The 17,555-nt window shown below is 43.5% G+C and overlaps 1 protein-coding gene across 2 annotated transcripts in view; it reads left to right on the forward strand.

Moving 5' to 3' along the window:
* PDE4D (phosphodiesterase 4D) overlaps window positions 1–17,555 on the forward strand; it is a 627,484-nt gene that overhangs the window by 1,105 nt on the left and 608,824 nt on the right. The window contains exon 1 of one of the 2 annotated variants that reach the window (XM_081880735.1): window positions 11,777–11,879. The exons of the other annotated variant lie outside the window; for it this stretch is intronic. The gene's annotated coding sequence lies outside the window, so the exon portion shown is untranslated. Of the gene's footprint in view, window positions 1–11,776; window positions 11,880–17,555 lie in introns of those variants that run through there. 2 annotated transcript variants of the gene reach the window in all.

The following is a 17,555-nucleotide window of genomic DNA, read 5'->3' on the forward strand; positions in this document are numbered from 1 at the left end:
ATCAATAGTCCTTCTTTCATGTCAAAAAAAAAAAGTGCAAGAAGACTAATAAACTTGAAATCAAGGCTGCTGTACGTAGTCGAGGTTTCTGCTAGGGTTTTGCATTATATCTGGTTAGGTGGGGGAGGCTTTGTGGAGCTTGGGGGATGAGAGCATGGAAAAATTGCGTAGCTCCACTTGCTTTTGTGTATTCCACCCCCCTTTCTGTTATGCATCATCTTAGTTGCCATTGTCCCATTGGTGAAAGCTGTTGTATTTGGCAAATCCCAGGGCACTTGGCAAATCAGGCTTACTGAACTTTACACAACTGGTTTTGCTGGCTAGTTCCGTGTCAGTTAAACTCCTTTCTTAGATGCACTTCAGCCTTGACCGTTTTTTAGATTCTGTAAACAACTGAAGTAGCTAATGCGTCCAAATAGTACTTATACACATGTCAGTCTCCCCAGAGACGTGGATCTTGTATGTTGCAATACAGGAGTTCAATTACAATAACAGTAACACAATATCGGTTCTTTTACTTCAGCACTGACATAATCCCAAACCAGTGCCATAGATTGAAAAGGGCCTTATACCAGGAAATTTTGGGGGTGGCAGGTGCCATATTGTGCCAATTCCAGTAGGTCTGACCTTGGTTAGCCTGTTTGATAATTTGACAGTGGTCAAGGTGGTTAGCAAACAGTGTTTCTGTGCAACAGCAGAAGTTAACTTTAGTGAAATGAATACCTGTCCTTGTGGTATTGTTGGGGGTGGCAATTGTAGCAAGGCAGGTGTAGTGGGTGGTTGGCTCCTTCCTGGTTTTGGAGCAGGTGGGAGAGGTTTCTCCCCTCCTTTCTAATCATGGCGAGACTGGGGATGCTCACGAGGCTTTAACAGCCAATCTGAGTGGGAGCTGGCTTGTGCAGGGGCAGGGCTTTGTGGCAGACCAGACGGAAAACTTTCAGATGTAAATAGAGTGGTGATGTGCCCTGCTTTACAGAGGACAGTCCTCTAAATGAAATAGTCATCTGTTTGAAGGCCTGTCCAGTCATAAGCTGAAAGATAAGGAAGAGCAAAGGTCTTCTAGTTGCTGATTCCTGGGCATCAGACCAAGCAGATGCAAAGGTAACCTGGTTGCAGTCTTCTCTGCTATGCTGAGATATCTATTTAGGTTTAAATTATAGCCCTTTTCTTATTTGTTTTTAATCTATCCAGGTACTCTATTAGCTTATGCCAGGCTGGGGGACCTGTGTCCATTCACATGTTGTTGGACTCCCATCATCCTTGATCAGGTTCAGGCTGCCTGGAGAGCTCAGTTGATTAGAGCATGCTGATGATAATGCCAAGGTTGCAGGTTTGATCGCTGTATGAAACAGCTGCCTATTCCTGCATTGCAGGGGGTTGGACTAGATGATCCTCAGAGGATCCCTTCCAACTCTACAATTCTATGTGTCAATATGATGTTGGGAGTCCAACAATATCTGGCTTAGTGAAAATGGTTTGCTCATGTGTTCTCTTTTTGGGGGTGCCGGGTGATGCACAAGTGGCCACCCTAGAAGGGCAAGGTTAGTAAAAACCGTACCGTGGGGGCTCTGTGCTTTGTGCCAATAGGGCTCAGAGGGTTTTTGGGATGTCTGAGTGTATGCAAACAATGGGTGTAAAAGGAAGCTTAGTGGAGAAAGGGGCTTTCATTCCTGAGCGTCTGAAAGTGCACATAACAAGGTAGGTGCTTCTCATGCTGCAATTGCCCAGTTAATCTTTAGGCTACTGGCAGATGCTGTTTTGTTTCTAACCAGAGCAGTCGCTGCTGCGCTGTTATTTTTATAGCCCTGCTCAATTACTTTTTAACAGCAGCCTGCCACATAGAAAATAAGCAGGTATAGCTTTTCCTAGCATAGAAATAAGTAGCGGAAAAAGCTGCAGCTGCATTGCTAACCGTTGGACAGGCTGCTGTTTAAAGCAGAGGAGCAAGACCAGTAAAAATAATGGCACAAGTCATTGAGGAGTGGGGGGGCAGGGGAGGGTCTGGCAGAAGGGAAAAGACCTCAGGAAGTGATTGAAGAGAAAGTTCAACCATGTTGCAGGTATGCAGGGAGTGCTTTAAACCACCTTAGAGTGGAGACCTTTGCAAACTTTTTAGGACATCAGGACCATTGGGGAAAAAAGAGCATAGTTAAGATTGTGCTGTAAGGATGCCTGTCCCATCTCTGTAATGCTGTCCCACATTTGCATTGTAGTGGGGACCCTGCAAAGTCACCTCCGTGATAAAATCCCTGGATGAGATGCAGTACAGAACCACAGTTGCAATTCTGATTCCACCTCATTGTGCAAGGGTACCGTATTTTTCCGTGTATAAGATGATATTTTTTCCTTAGACATAATAGGCAAAAATTGTGGGTTGTCTTGTACAGGGATAGCAGAGGGGGACAGGCGATTGGTAGCAGCAGCCAGCAGGAGATTGGCAGCAGCGATCGGGCGTGTGATTGGTTGCTGCAGCAAGGCCTACTGATGACTGGCTGCGGCTGCGGCAATTGGATGTTGACTTATGACAGCGGCAAGGCATGCGTGCAATCAGCTGTGGTTGCGTCGATTGGGCAGGTGGGCTTTTGGTGGCGAGCGTGCAGACGATTGGTGGCTGCGGCGATGTGTGCGATTTGTAGTGGTGGGCAGGCTGTAGAGTGATTGGCAGCAGTGACCCCCCCCCAAAAAAGCTCAACAACTTTTTTTTTAAAAAAAATATATTTTATTAAAGTTTTTAAACATAAATGCAAAGATAAAAAACAGTATAACATATATCATAACATACTTTCGTAACATCTTTGGACTCCCTCACATCTCCCGCTCCCACTTGCATCATTGTCAATTCTTGCCTGCAATTTATCATCTTGTTTACAATCTTGTGTCACATTCATTTAACTCTAATCTGTTAATTCTCCAATAGGTTTATAATTTTTCCTCAACTTACTTGTCATCTTAATTCCATCTAGTTTAGTGGTGCACAATTATTTACAAATACCTAAGTACAGACATTCCTTTACCCTGGCCAGATTAAACGTTCTGCCCTCTGCCCTGCTGTTAGGCAGATATGAGGGCAAACCATATGAGTCACGTGTTTGCCCATGTGGCTCATCGGAAGTGGAAACAAGTTTGCATGTATTGCTGCACTGTAGCTATTACGAGGATCTACGCCTGACCTTTATTGCCCCAGTTCTACAAAAGCTTAAAAATGAATCAGAACTTCAATGTATGAGAGCCTTGGTAGAAGATAAGGTTCCTGTAATTACGATCAATGTTGCTAAATTCTGTGCAGCCGCTATCAGGCGCAGAAAACAAGAGCTTTCCAATGTCAACATGCAGGCGAAGGCAAATACTTAATCTTATTCATGCTGTCCAATCTTAAATTGTTGTTATGGCCTAATCTGTATTGAAATTGTCCTTTGTTTTTTCTGGTGTTATGTTTCGCTGACTAGCTGTACGAACCAATCTGGTCTGTGACCGTTTAATAAAATTTGATTTGATTTGATTTGATTATTTATGATCTAGCATCCTTTCTTAACATTCAACCAAATTACAATGTTTTTTTAAATAAATCTTAAATTTCTTCCAGTCTTCTTCAACCCTCTCCTCTCCCAGGTCTCGGATTCTGCCAGTCATCTCGGCCAGTTCCATGTAGTCCATCAGTTGCATCTGCCACTCTTCCAGTGTGGGTAGATCTTGAGTTTTCCAGTTCTTAGCGATGAGTATCCTTGCTGCCGTTGTTGCATACATAAAAAATGTTCGGTCCTTCTTTAACACCTTCTGGCCGACAATACCCAGAAGGAAGGCCTCTGGTTTCTTGGTGAAGGTATACTTAAATACCTTTTTCAGCTCATTATATATCATTTCCCAGAAGGCCTTCACCCTAGGGCAAGTCCACCAGAGGTGAAAGAATGTACCTTCATTTTCATTACATTTCCAACATTTATTATAAGACAAATGGTATATCTTGGCAAGTTTAAAAGCTCAACAACTCTGGGCAATCTCTCCCCCCCCCCCGCAAAAGTTGAACAACTTTGGGCAATTCCCCCCCTTTTTTGCGGTCCCAAAAAATAGGGGTCGTCTTATACATGGGGGCGTGTTATACACGGAAAAATATGGTAATTCTTCAGTTGCACAAAACAGCTGGCTCTCAGTTTACATCCAACCCTTGTAGTATGTGCTAGCACCTCCAACCCACCATGGACTGGGACCTTTGCAGGATCAGACTGTCCTTGTGGTCTCAGCAGCATTAAAAAAACACAGTGAGAAAGTTCATGCTCTGTTGGCATTTTGTGTTTCTGTTTCAGAACTGACAGCAAGCAAATCTGGATGCTTGCTTGGAAAACAAACAATCCATATACGTGAATCCAATCCCCAAATCGTATCTTGTAAAGCACAGCTGGTATCCTTACTATCGTCAGAATTAGAGCTCCCTCGGCCAGCATTTGGCACCAGGCTACTAGTCATGCGGAGGGGGAAACCTCTCTGGTGCTTCCTTGTGCTCTCAGCACAAATCCCTACTCACCATTGCATTTCTGTTGTAGTATTCAGATTCTTCTGCATTTGACATTACTCTAGCCTTCATCAACCTGCTGCCCTGGCCATGGTGGCTGGGAATTATGGGAACTGGTGTCCAAAACGTCAGGATGGTATCAGGTTGTGTGAAGGCTGCTGAAGCCATGACATGTCTTAATTCCTCACATACTTTCCTTCCTTCTGTTTTGTGTGTGGAGAGAAGAGTTCTGGCAATCACATAAAGATCTTTTATGTCCTTCAAGCATCTGGCAAAACAGCAGGCTAAATTATTAAGCCTTCTTCACAGCTATTTAACAGCAGTGTATTTCTGCTTCAAGTCCTTTAATGTGGAATTTTTGCTTACAGACACTGTGGGGAAACATTTCGGAAACATTTCCAAGCTTGTCATATATTCAAGAATATCCAATATTTAAACTTGAACGTATTTTGCATAGGGGAAATTAGTGGACTTCAAATGATTCCTGTGTGGTGCTGGATCGTATATGCAATTCTGAGCTGATCTGTGGGCTAATTGTGTAAACCTCTGATGTATTGGCTTCCTGCTGTATCAAATGGACATAAAATTAATTACAATTGAATATTTTGAGACCTTGTATGGCAAACTCAGCAGAAATACAAGGCTAGCATCTGATGGATACTGAGGGATCTGTCTATTTCAGTTTCACATCTGCTCAGTCATAGGTCTGTTCCACCCTGGGTTTTATTGTGTTGGTTTTTTTTTAAAGTATGGAAAATTCATACTTAAATTCTCCTAAAAATAAGCTTTCTCATTGTAATTGAATTTTGTGATGCAGTTTCAGAGAAGTGTGTAATCCAATTTATAGCTGCATTCTGATCTGCATATAAGTCACAGGTTGGTGAATTAATAAGGTTTAAAATGCAGCTGAAACAAATTTCTGATTTGTCCCTACAAATGTTTAGAAAAGCTCATGCCACAATATGTGTGTCTGCAGCACACCACAGCAGCCAGTGTATGAATCTGTCTTATGCTAGGCCAGAGCGTTTGCCCATGTAGACTAGTACTGTCCACTCAGGCTGGCAGCAGGTCGCCAGATCTTTCCCAGACCAACAATTGAGCATTGTTCCTTCAGAACATGCGCTCTGCCGTCCAATTTATTGTGGGTTTTTTTGGGGGGGAGGGGTGTATGTCTGTATGTCAGCCTTATCAGGGACACATCTCTAAACCTCTAAATCACTCAATTATGTGAGTGGAAGCTCCTCATGAGGGTCTTTCGTGCCTCTATGCTAGAGTCATTTTAAAACATATTCCCAGATGATTGTGACCTGTTCACAGTTAAATGGTCCCATGCTTCTTGGAAAACATCTAAAGCCTTTGTGGGGAACCTGTGAATGCTCTCCAGGCATTGCTGAACTAACAACAACTTTACTATTTATACCCTGCCCATCTGGCTAGGTTGCCCCAGCCACTCTAAGATGTCCATCTTCCCTGGCCACTGGCCATGCTTGCTGAGGCTGCTGGGAGTTGTAGTCCAGCAACACTGAGAAAAAAATCAAATAGGCATCTCCCCACCACACACCAAAAAAGCTTTCCTGGATGCAAACTGATAGTGATTTAACAATCCCCAGGTAATGGGGACAGTTTGACTATACAGTGGTACCTCAGGTTAAGTACTTAATTCGTTCCAGAGGTCCGTTCTTAACCTGAAACTGTTCTTAACCCGAAGCACCACTTTAGCTAATGGGGCCTCCCGCTGCTGCCGCGCCGCCGGAGCACAATTTCTGTTATTATTCCGAAGCAAAGTTCTTAACCTGAAGCACTATTTCTGGGTTAGCGGAGTCTGTAACCTGAAGTGTATGTAACCCGAGGTACCACTGTACATGTATTAGGTCACATCCACACCATATGCTTAAAACATATTTATACCTATCACGGCTCCCCCCAAAGAATCCTGGGAACTGTAGTTTAACCATCACAGTGCTTGGATCAGAACCAGGCGCTGCCTTCACTGATGGGAACAGACCCATACTCCCTGACATAGTGCATGTTTGCAATCCCGACATTCCCCCAGGACAAGAGTCTCTTGTGAGTGATGACGCCATGCCTCATCTTTAATGGCTTGGTGGGAAGGTCAGGGAACCTTACTGGGACATATTTGATAATTTCACCCTGAACTGTAATTCCTCAGCTCTGCGTCTGCTACTGAATCTGTACTGTGACCTGCCTGAATAAAGATCTCTTTCTTACTTATGAGTAAGAGCCTCAGTTTGTTTAAAAGCCTTCTGTGTTTAAAAGTTAAAAAAGATAAATTTAACTTAGAAATCTTACCAAGGAGTTCCCTCTGTCCGCAGTTTGCTGGCCAGGTCCACATCTCTCATGGAGAACCTGCCGGCTAGCCTGAAGAACAGCCCCACCTGGGACAAAGTTGTTGAGTTGCCAAGATCAATTGGGAGCAGCCCGCTTGGAAGAAAGGAGGATCGTGCTATATTTTCCCTTCTGTTTTCCTGGAATAGATGCTAAACTAACTGGCCTATAATTTCATGGTTCCCCCTGGATCTCTTACCAATAATTATTTCAGTACTATCATTTAGTGTTTAAGATGCTTCCTGCTTGGATGATTGGAAAGGAAATAAAAACCAATGAAAAATAAATCTATTTTTGCTACGGTATCACCTCCTCCTCCCCAAAGCCCTCCATTTTGCCTATTGTGAAGCATGCTGGTAACATTTTGTCTTCTACTCTTCCTGGGGATTATTACATTTTTTAAAGAAAAGGTGCATGCACACCTTTGTAGTTTGTGCGTGCCTAGAATGGGGGGAAAGTGGGAGAGAGGTTGAATTTCCCACATCATGAATACATTCTGTCAACTTGTGTGGATGGCAAGTGGAGGAATAGCCATTAATATTAAGACTGAAAAATGTGTGGAGGTTAATGTGCCAATTGCACCCACAGGAAAATTGAATCTGTATGGCCCATCTACTGTATGAAGTCCCCATCTGGAAGCACCCTAAATTAACAAAGGACATTGTTAAGTAAGACTCAACTACCAGTTCCTTCGGTTTCTACACGTTGAATGTTGTGCGAGGGAATCATCTCTTCCTTTGCCTCAGGCAGCAAAATGTCTTGGGCTGGTCCTGCTAAAATGTGTAAAATTGGGGCTGCACCTATTTTCATGTTTACTTGGAAGTAACTCCCAATAAGATCCATGTCACTTAGTAGAACAGTAAGGTGAATTGATGTTGACATTGGAAGATACAGATTCTCAGCCTCTAAAGAGTTGGGTGTTTGACATGGGAAAGGATGAGACAGAGAGATGATTCATACAATTTAACTGGCATATTTCAAAGATGGTTTAAGTTCTCATAATGTCTTTGTACCTGATGAAAACTGAACCTGGAGGTTCAGATTCACCATGTAATGTGGCCCCTTGATCATTGTATAGAGTAGCATCTTCCTGTTGCTGGTGGGCAACTTAGGGAAATTCATTTTCCATCCACTATACTTTGGCAATGCTTGGTAGACCAATTAAGTTTCTCACAATCTGAAATGGAGTACAGCATATGTTTCTGCTGTTTGTACTGCTGGAGAATGACTACACTTCAAGATAAAGCACAATCTTTATTGGTATCCACACAGGAAGTTATCAGACCATTGGATCAACTAGTGGTTTGTTTCTTTGTTTTTGCCAACACTGACCAGTAATGACTCTTCAGGGTTTCAGACAGGAGTTTATCCCATCTCTACTGGAGATGCCAAGGATTGAACTTTGTACTTTATGCATGCATAGTATGTGCTGTTCTACTTATATTTCAGGCTGTTCATCCTGCCCCTGTCCCCCTGCATTGAGCAAATTTTAACTTATAGGGATATGGGATACAGAGTCTGTGATGTTCAAACCCCTATAGTTAATCAGGATCTCCTGTACCCAGATGTTCACAACAGATTAGTCTCTCTAATGGAAGTGTGCATCCTCTAATCATCCAGATTACAGACATGACTCAAACAGAAGCAAGAAGAGTGTGCTATATGAAAGGTGCCTGTAGGACAAGGAATTAATTTAACAAGGGAACCCAGATGGCTCAGACAGTGGGCTACAGAAGGGCAGAGATTTTTGGAAATGCAAAAGATGAAAAACTGCTAATCTATAGGTACCTGGGCAGCCAGAAGATATTGACATTATAAGTTTATTTTAAAAGCCTGTGTTTGCAAAGATGTAAGCATGCCTTCAAAATCAAACAGTGGTGGCTTGGGAGGTGGTCCAACTGGCTTTTCTGCAGCTTTCACAAGGAACATTTGTCCACAAGCAAGACTGTTGTACGTCGTTGCTTCTCTGAAAGGTTATGATTCTAAGCTATTTGTGCCAATGCTAACATTCCTTTTATGTCAGTAGAATGCCACGTTTTTGAAACATTGCCCTGATGTAGATGTTGGGATATTCCATCCTTCCTGTCTCATTTGGTGCCAGGGCCGTGAGTTATAGATGGCATTTGTACAAGCGGATCATTTGTGGGGCTTGGATGAAATTGGATCTGTATTGACTGAACATCTAATATTGAGCTTTGAGACTTTTTTTTTTTTGGTACAAACTGAAGGTTGGGAGAAACATATGACGAGGGCTTTTTTCAGCCAGAACTTCCAGCACCTCTCAGGTGGGTGCCATTGCCATTATAAGAGAACAAGGGAGGCATTCATGGTGACTTCTGGCACCTCTTTTTCTAGAAAAATAGCACTGCATATGACTGACTCCTGCTCCACAGACAGTCCTCCTCTGAGAAAACTAACATGTCAGGAGGAAGGCTAAGTAAAAATGTTTCATAAGTGCAGAGATTTCTATAATAATTCAGACCCTCCCAGAAGACACTGATTATCTGTATCCACATCAGTCCAATTTCAGTTTCTGATTTGGCATTAACCTGCTTTGGGTTGGTCACTCTGATAGATGGCTCCCACTGGGAGGACAGTGGGGTGATGAAGCCTACTGATTCCTGGACCTCTGAGAAGCTTTTAAAACCATCAAACATGATCTGGGGAACTTGTCTATGGTGGTGCTTTAGTTGCTGCTGCATTGCTTTTTAGATATTTGTCATTTTATTGGTCCTCTTAAGCCACCTTGAACTTCGTAGGAATGGCGGAGTATCTTTTTCTTAAGCAAAATGGGAAACAGTTAAGCTGAGCAGTTTCCACATCTGTAATCTGATGTGGATAAGTAGCTTTACCACAGGGGTGGGAAAACCTGTGGGCCTCCAGATATTGTTGGACTCCATCAGCCCCAGCTAGCATGATCAATGGTTAGGGGTGATGGGAGTTGCTGTTCAGCATCATTTGGAAGGCTGCTGGTTCTCCATTCTTGCTTTACCACACCAGGCACCATTTTACTAGGCTGGCGGGTATCCTGCTCTTCTGTGTTTAAAATGAATGGTGATTTGGTGGAGCAGAAGAAGAGAAAGGCAGCACGGGAAATGGAACCTACATAAGAGAATGAGTGTTGTCAGGATAGGAACTGGGCTCTCCAAGGCCACATTGCACTTGTTCCTACATGCTCAGTTCTTGTCTAGGCTGAATTTAATTGAGCTTGCCATGGATTTACCCCAGAACCTGTCATCACTGCAAAGATACAGTCTTGGGATATGCAGACATTACTGGTCATTCTCAGCTTTGGTCTGCCTGACCTTCTCTCTGCAACTGTTGGCTACTTATATTTTTGCTTCCTTTGTGATTTCCCCTCTCTTCCATTTCTTGTACATGGCTTTCTAAAACCTCAGTTCATCTGTAAGTTTCTTATGCAACCACAACAGTTTCTTTAGATGCCCCCCACTTGTTGGAATGGTCTGCCTTTGGGACTTCATTATTGAACCTTTAAGAAACACCCATCCATATTGGACTTTCTTCTCTTTCAGTATTTCTGACCATGGGATCTCACCCAATAGTTCTTCAGCTTTTTGAAGAATAGTTCTTCAGCCTTCTTAAAGTCCAGATTACTCTTCCTTACCTTTGTATCATGAAACCCAAGAGCACACAGTCACTTCCTCCCATGGTTCACAGTACTTCCACTTCCACTTGAGGGGCATGGGTGGTGCTGTGGTCTAAACCACTGAACCTCTTGGGCTTGTCAATCAGAAGGTCGGTGGTTTGACTCCCCGCAACGGGGTGACAAAAGCACGCCAGTGCAAGTAGATAAATAGGTACTGCTGCAATGGGAAGGAAAACAGTGTTTCTATGCACTCTGGTTTCTGGCATGGTGTTCTGTTGCACCAGAAGCAGTTTAGTCATATTGGCCACATGACTCAGACAGCTGTTTGTGGACAAATGCCAGCTCCCTCAACCTGAAAATGAGATGAGCACCACAACCCCATAGTTGCCTTTGACTGGACTTAACCTTGACTGGCCTTAATCTTACCTTTTACCTTTATTCCATCAATCAGTTGCCCCCTTTTGGTGAGGGTCAGGTCCAAGATAGATGACCTTGTTGCTTCTTCCACTTTCTGGGAAATGAAATTGTCGCTGAGGCGCTGGAGGAATTTGCTGGGATTTACATTTTTGGCAGAGTTTGAGTTCCAACAGATATTGGGGTAGTTGAAGCCTCCCATAACTACTATATATCTCCTTTTTTGAATATTTGGTAATCTGCCGTAGGAAGGCATCATCAAGGTTGAGCCAGAGCCTTCTGTGCGAATTAAAAATTAAACCACCCTCCTCTTCACAGAATTTAGATTTGACCATCTTCCTGGAAACAAGGGTGCTGAAAAGAGCAGATAACATAATGTGATAATGTGTGTGTGCGTGTGTGTGCGTGTTTTAAAATGGCCAGCAGTACGGCAATTTAGCAAAACATGGATGCTTTGGCTGTTTCTTCTGTAACAGCATACAAAAAGGGAGAGCTGAATATTTGTGGTGGGCTGGAGGAAGGTGAGGGGAGAACAGTACTGCTATGATCCTTCCTTGCACATGTGATTCAAATTAAATCCAGAGCTCAGATTTCCAGCTGTTTTGTTACACGGAAGCAGATCACCTGTTACTCTGTTTTAAAAAGAGAGGGAGAATGGGAGAGACTGCTTCCCTCCCCCACCAGACTCCTGTCACAGAAAGCAATTCCATCCTAAGCAGCTTAGCGTGTGGGATATCGTCTCTTTTTTATTGTTCTGTTGCAGTGCTTTCTGCCCTTCAGAGCCAGTTAGACTTGTTAGGGAGAAGCCAACCGATTGGCTGATTAAACGAGCTCCGTTTCATAAATTATAGTTCGGCATGCACTAGCACGCGTCTTGGGGCTGCCGTAATCCCAGGGGCCCGTCTGTTCCTGACTCCATGCCTGTCGGTTCTGCATCGTACATGATGTTGCACTGGAATTTCCTGTCGTAAGAAAAGCTGGCTGTTGCATCTCCAGGACGACTCTGTGAGTAACTCTGATTTCTTAAACCCTTGCGTTAATTGTACACTTTAAGCAAGAGCTCCTGTAATTGGGCAATGCCACATTAGCATAAGGGACAACTTTAGTGGCTGAGGGGCTGCGTTGCCTCTGAATTAACTTCGCGCTTCTCAGTCCCTAGAGAGTTAAGTCTATCTACTATGTGCAGTTGAACTGCAATCCACGGCTGTATTTATTTTGGAAATGGTGCTGTGTTTGATTCTATGTCTGTGCTCTCTTTCACTTATTAGAAAGGGATGAGATTGCAATATTTGTGACTTTTCCATGCAGATGCTGCTTTGGATCGAAGACACATAAAGTATGTGTTAGGAAGGAACTGTATTTTCTTTTTCTTTATGAGTGCTCATTGAGATTACTGTGGAGAGGGTTCCAGACACCGAATGATTTTTTAAAAGCCACAATAAACACCCCCCTCCCAAGTTTCTTCTTTTAAATATATAGTCTTTACCAGCTAATGGCGAAGCCTTAAGCAACTTTTTTTTATTGAAACGCTACTTTGTGCTCACCCCTTTTTATAGAAAACCAAATGCCACAAGCACTTAAGAATTTGAGCTGCAATTTTATGTGCTCTTCCTTGTGGCTAAGTTCTGTTGAACTTACTTCTGAGAAGCAGACTGCAAGGCTTTTAGATACAGTGGTACCTCGGGTTACAGACGCTTCAGGTTACAGACTCCGCTAACCCAGAAATAGTACTTCAGGTTAAGAATTTTGCTTCAGGATGAGAACAGAAATTGCGTGGCGGTGGCGGCCCCATTAGCTAAAGTGGTACTTCAGGTTAAGAACAGTTTCAAGTTAAGAACGGACCTCCAGAAGGAATTAAGTTCTTAACCCAAGGTACCACTGTAGAACCAATTATTTCATTGTAAACCCACAGGTGAGGCCATGCCTCTTAACTTCTGTATGACACCTAGTATAGTGATCAGCCTGATTTTAAGTAATAAATTAGGAGAAGGAACTTAAAATAATAATTAAAAAACCATGGAAACTGCTGTTTGGGATTTTCAATATATGTCTGAAGTTGCAATCATGTTTACTAGGTAGTAAGTCTAACAGAATACAATGGGGCTCACTTCTTTATAAACCATGCTTAAGAGTGTCCTGCACTTTAATGAAAGCATCCCATAGATTCCTGTATTGGCTTTTGCATATTGCCAGGTGCTGCAGAGATTTTAAGACACTGCAGCAGGCATTTGGCTTCCCTTCCAAACAGTAGAACAGAAAGTGGTCTGGGGTTGTTGTTTTTTGTTGTTGTTGTCTAGGCATGGACAAACTGGGCAATTTCAGTTCTCTAAGGTATTTGGAGGCTGCGTCTTGGTTCACGTGTTCATTCGAGAAGTGCAAACCTGGTAGTTTTTCATTAAAATGCAAACAAAAACAATTTTGTCCTCCATCTCTACTTGTGGCAAATATAGTTGGGCTATGCTATTATTGCAGTTATTCTTTTACGGAATTTTGTATGGAAACCACCAGTGTGTCATGTTCTCACAACCATTACTGTCCAAGAGAAACCAATATTCATAATGCTTTCTAGGAATTTTTAAAACAGGGAAAGTGTCTGTTTGTGTTGCAACTGTGGAACTTTCTGTTAGCATAGATTAGAGTCCGGGCAGTTTCTTGATTAGTGATTCTCTCCCTTTCCACAAACACCTCCCCCAGTGCATTGGTGGAACAGAAAATGTAGCCTGCAACTTGAATTCCTGTGTTCCCAGGTTAGGAGATTTATCTACTTAAGTCCTTCTGCTTTGATGACTGTAAATGGTTGAAAAAGTTTTAGTTCTCTCTTTGCATTTCAAGAGACGTAATTGAGTAAGATTTGTGCTAAATGCTTTTGACCCTTCGGACGAACATCATTTCCTGGTATGATGCGTTGCTTGCACTGCTTTGTATTTCCTTTGCACATTTTTTGCTGTCCAAAATGTTACATTTAATCCTCCGCTTCCAAGGGACAGATGCAAGGGGCAGTTTTCAGCACAAATGTATCAGAAGGGGAGGGAGAGCGCGGCAGACGTAACCCAGTTTTTATTAGATGGGTTACAATATATACAAACTATTCTGCATGCCTTCAAGATAGCTAATGCAGCCGTTTATGAAGCTATGCCTGTAACTCTGTCATTAGAAAGTTTGCAATGGCAGTGAAACGAGCTTTTCAGATAGATGCTATCAGCATGTGCTGTGAATCAGCCAAGCCTGCACCATGATTGATGCTTTTGGGGCTAATCTAGATCACTGGATCGTGCCTTTTGCATTTTACCCTTTCTAGGAAATTTATTTATTTATTGAATTTCTGTCCCACTCTTTCTCCCAAAGGAGCCCAGTGTAGCAAACTGGTGGAAAATGCTATTCAAAACATGTTTAGAACATTTTAAAAGGATTTTTAAAAATCCGAAAACATTTAAAGGCATTAAGAACACCTAAAAACATGTCAAATAATTGCATCACAGTTAATAAATTTAAGATAGCCGGGAACAGTCTCTTTCAGCCACCTAAATACCTAGGTGAACAGGAATGTTTCTTCCTAAAAATTAGTGAGGGAAACAGACCTTTCCCACCAGGGAGGACATTCCACAAACAGGGAATCATCTCTGAGAAAGTCCTGTCACCTGTCAGTGCAACCCAGGCAGCTCCTGGCAGTGGCACCCTGCCCAGAACAGGTTGCTCACTTAATTCCCTCCAGCCAGGGCACCTCCATCATATCAAGATTCAGCCTTATTGGCTATATCCAGTCCTTCACTGCTTCCAGACATTGGACCAACACCTGCACGGTCTCTCCTGAGTCAGATGGAATGGAGAGATAGAGCTGTGTGTCATCAGTATACTGACAACATGGCTTCCCCCCAAAAAATCTTGGGCAGTGCTGGACAACACCATGCTCCAGATCCCTGGACGACAGCTCCCATGGTTTCACATAGATGTTGAATAGCAGAGGAGACAGAAGGGATGCCTGTGGGACCCCCACAACTCAACCACATGTTTGAGCAATATTCACCTAGTGCTGTTTTCTAGTAATGGCCTCATAGGTAGGAGCAGAGCCACCACAATACAGTGCCTTCAACTTCCTCAGTTGCTATCCTGATTAGACATCTTCAAATAGAACCAGATAAAGCAATGAATATACCTTTGTTTCCCAGAGTTTCTTAGGAAAGAGGGATTGGTTGTAGCTCTGAGAATTGTCAGGTACCTCCTGACAACTTTCAGGGCCCTTAAGAAACTAAACTGCCCAAGATTTTTTGGGGGGAAGCCATGGCTGATTAAAGTAGAATAATGCTGCTTTAGTGCGGGTGGGGCCCAGAAGAAAAAAACTGGCCCCATAAAGCTCTGTTGGAGCTTCTAAACCTTCAAAGAAGGGAGGAATGCAAAACCACGCTTTGGTTCATTCATGGTATCCCTTTCGTGATTTGAACTTTGTTGCATACATAGCTATGGTTTTGGCTATGTACTGTGTATCCACATCTGGACTGCCAACTGCAGAGGCCTTTTGGGATACTAGACTAGATAATTGGGTTTGGATAAATGAGATTCTTTTTAAAAAGCATCTCTAGTGTCTCTCTTCAAGGCAAAGTAGAAAATCTAATGCTTTTTCCATCATTAGCATGTTTAGGGTCATGTTCGCAGCACTTATAAACATTGGCAATGTGAGTGTGACATTTTACTGGTTAGAAAATAGATACTCGGACAGAGACTGTTTTGGAAAGTTTTTGCAGGGAATGTTTCTGGTCACAGACACTGAAATCTAACTTTCATTGCTACAGTGCTTCCTATTCAACCTGTTAAACCATTTTGCAACCTCTTCCCCAAGCAGTTATTGCTAGCCTGCCACAGAAACAATTCTTGTTCACAGAGGTGGAGTTAGCTTAAGGTTACCAGATTTTTTTTCAAAGAATCCAGGGACACTTTTTTTTAAAAAAAAAAAAGAGAGAGAAAAAGTTATTTTTAAAAAGTTGTTTGTTTTTTTTTAAAAAAAGAAGTAACATCTTCTCTTCTGTGGTCTCCTCTGTTGCATGGCCTTCCTCTGGGCCCCAGCCTGCTCTCTTGGAGTGCTCTCCTACCTCCCCTACCTCTCCCGGAGTGCTCTCCTACCTCTCCCGGTGCTCTCCTACCTCCCCTCATAGGCGTCAGCGGCAAGTTCAGGGCTCCCCTCTTTTCTCTCCTTCCTTCTCCTTCTCCCTGCGTTGGCTCCAGGCTTCTCCTGGCTCCAGAGCACCGCTGGGCAGTCGGCTGGGTGGCCAAGCGCTCTCGCTCCCGGCTCGATTTGGGTCATGGGGCGGGGGTCAAAGGTTCCCCCAGTTGGCATGCTGGGCATCCCTGGTTCCCCCTCAGCAATGGCAGTGGCAGTCTCAGCAGCCCGGAGCCAGCCTGGTAGTGTAGTTGGCTCTGGCTGGCTTCAGGAGTTGCCTGCTGCCGTGGCGCCCGCCATTTTGCCTCGCCGGAAGTCCCCATATGATGTGTCTTGTGCCGTTGAACCAATCACGCAACATTCATTCCCTACTAATAAATCTGCAACACTTAAAATAAAAATCCGGGGACGTTAAATGAAATCCCGGGACATCCTGGGGATGGATGTTCTCCGGGGACAGATTTTTAAATCCAGGGACTCTCCCCAGGAAATGGGGACGTCTGGTAACCATAAGCTAGCTGCTCCGGCACCCGGAGTGGCGCACATGCTGTGCACCGGTGGGGGCTTGGCGAGACTGCTAGGGGAGCGCCACCCACAGTAAGCATCCCAGGGGGTGGCATGGCAAAGTCACCCCCCTCAGGGATGACACCCGGGGAAGGCTTCACCTACTGCACCCCCTTTCTTTGCCAGTGCTTGTTTAAACAGGTATAGGAATAAATTATACTTTTGGGGGTTATGCAGTCATTGGAAGTTTGCTTCTTGGACTTGGTCTCAAATGGGGATTCTAGGCATTGCTCTGGATCCGGCTTCCTCAACCTCGGCCCTCCAGATGTTTTGAGACTACAATTCCCATCATCTCTGACCAGTGGTCCTGCTAGCTAGGGATCATGGGAGATGTAGGCCAAAAAACATCTGGAGGGCCGAGATGGAGGAAGCCTACTCTGGATGAACTGGAGGAGTGAAAGGCATATGGGTGCCTGCATTGCTTATTACGTGCCTCTTGGTGGGTTTGAGGATTGTACTCAACGCTTTGGTCAAAGCTAACTTTTTGCCCTGTTGCTTGCTCTGCTGTTCCAGGCTTTCCACCTGTGGTGATGGGCTCTGATGATGGTCCATCTTAATAGAATGCAGCATATGCAATGTCTTAGGTTTGCAGGCATTACATCTCTGCAATTGTCACATGACCCCTGCCATTTTTCAGCTATGGTATCCCGCCTGTGTGATACTCCCCCAAGTGCCAAATTTGGTGCACGTTTTTTATTCAAGGTAAATAACTTTTTATTTGTGTAGGCCTCCGGCCTTCTAGCATGTGCCACCGAAGCTGGTTTTAACCAGAAATCAGTACTTTATTTTTACTGTTTTTGCTGCTCAGATATATTTCTGTTGAGTCAATAGAATGCACTGCTGTTTCCACTTTGATTAATTTACCTAAAACATTTTTTTATTAAAAAATTAAGTAAAGCATTTTAATTCTACCCTTTGGCTGAAAAAGATTTCCAGAGTGGTTTACAGATGACCAGATAGTTCCT

This window comes from Podarcis erhardii (genome assembly GCF_964252035.2).
Source record: "Podarcis erhardii genome assembly, chromosome: 11".
Taxonomy (NCBI): Eukaryota; Metazoa; Chordata; class Lepidosauria; order Squamata; family Lacertidae; genus Podarcis; species Podarcis erhardii.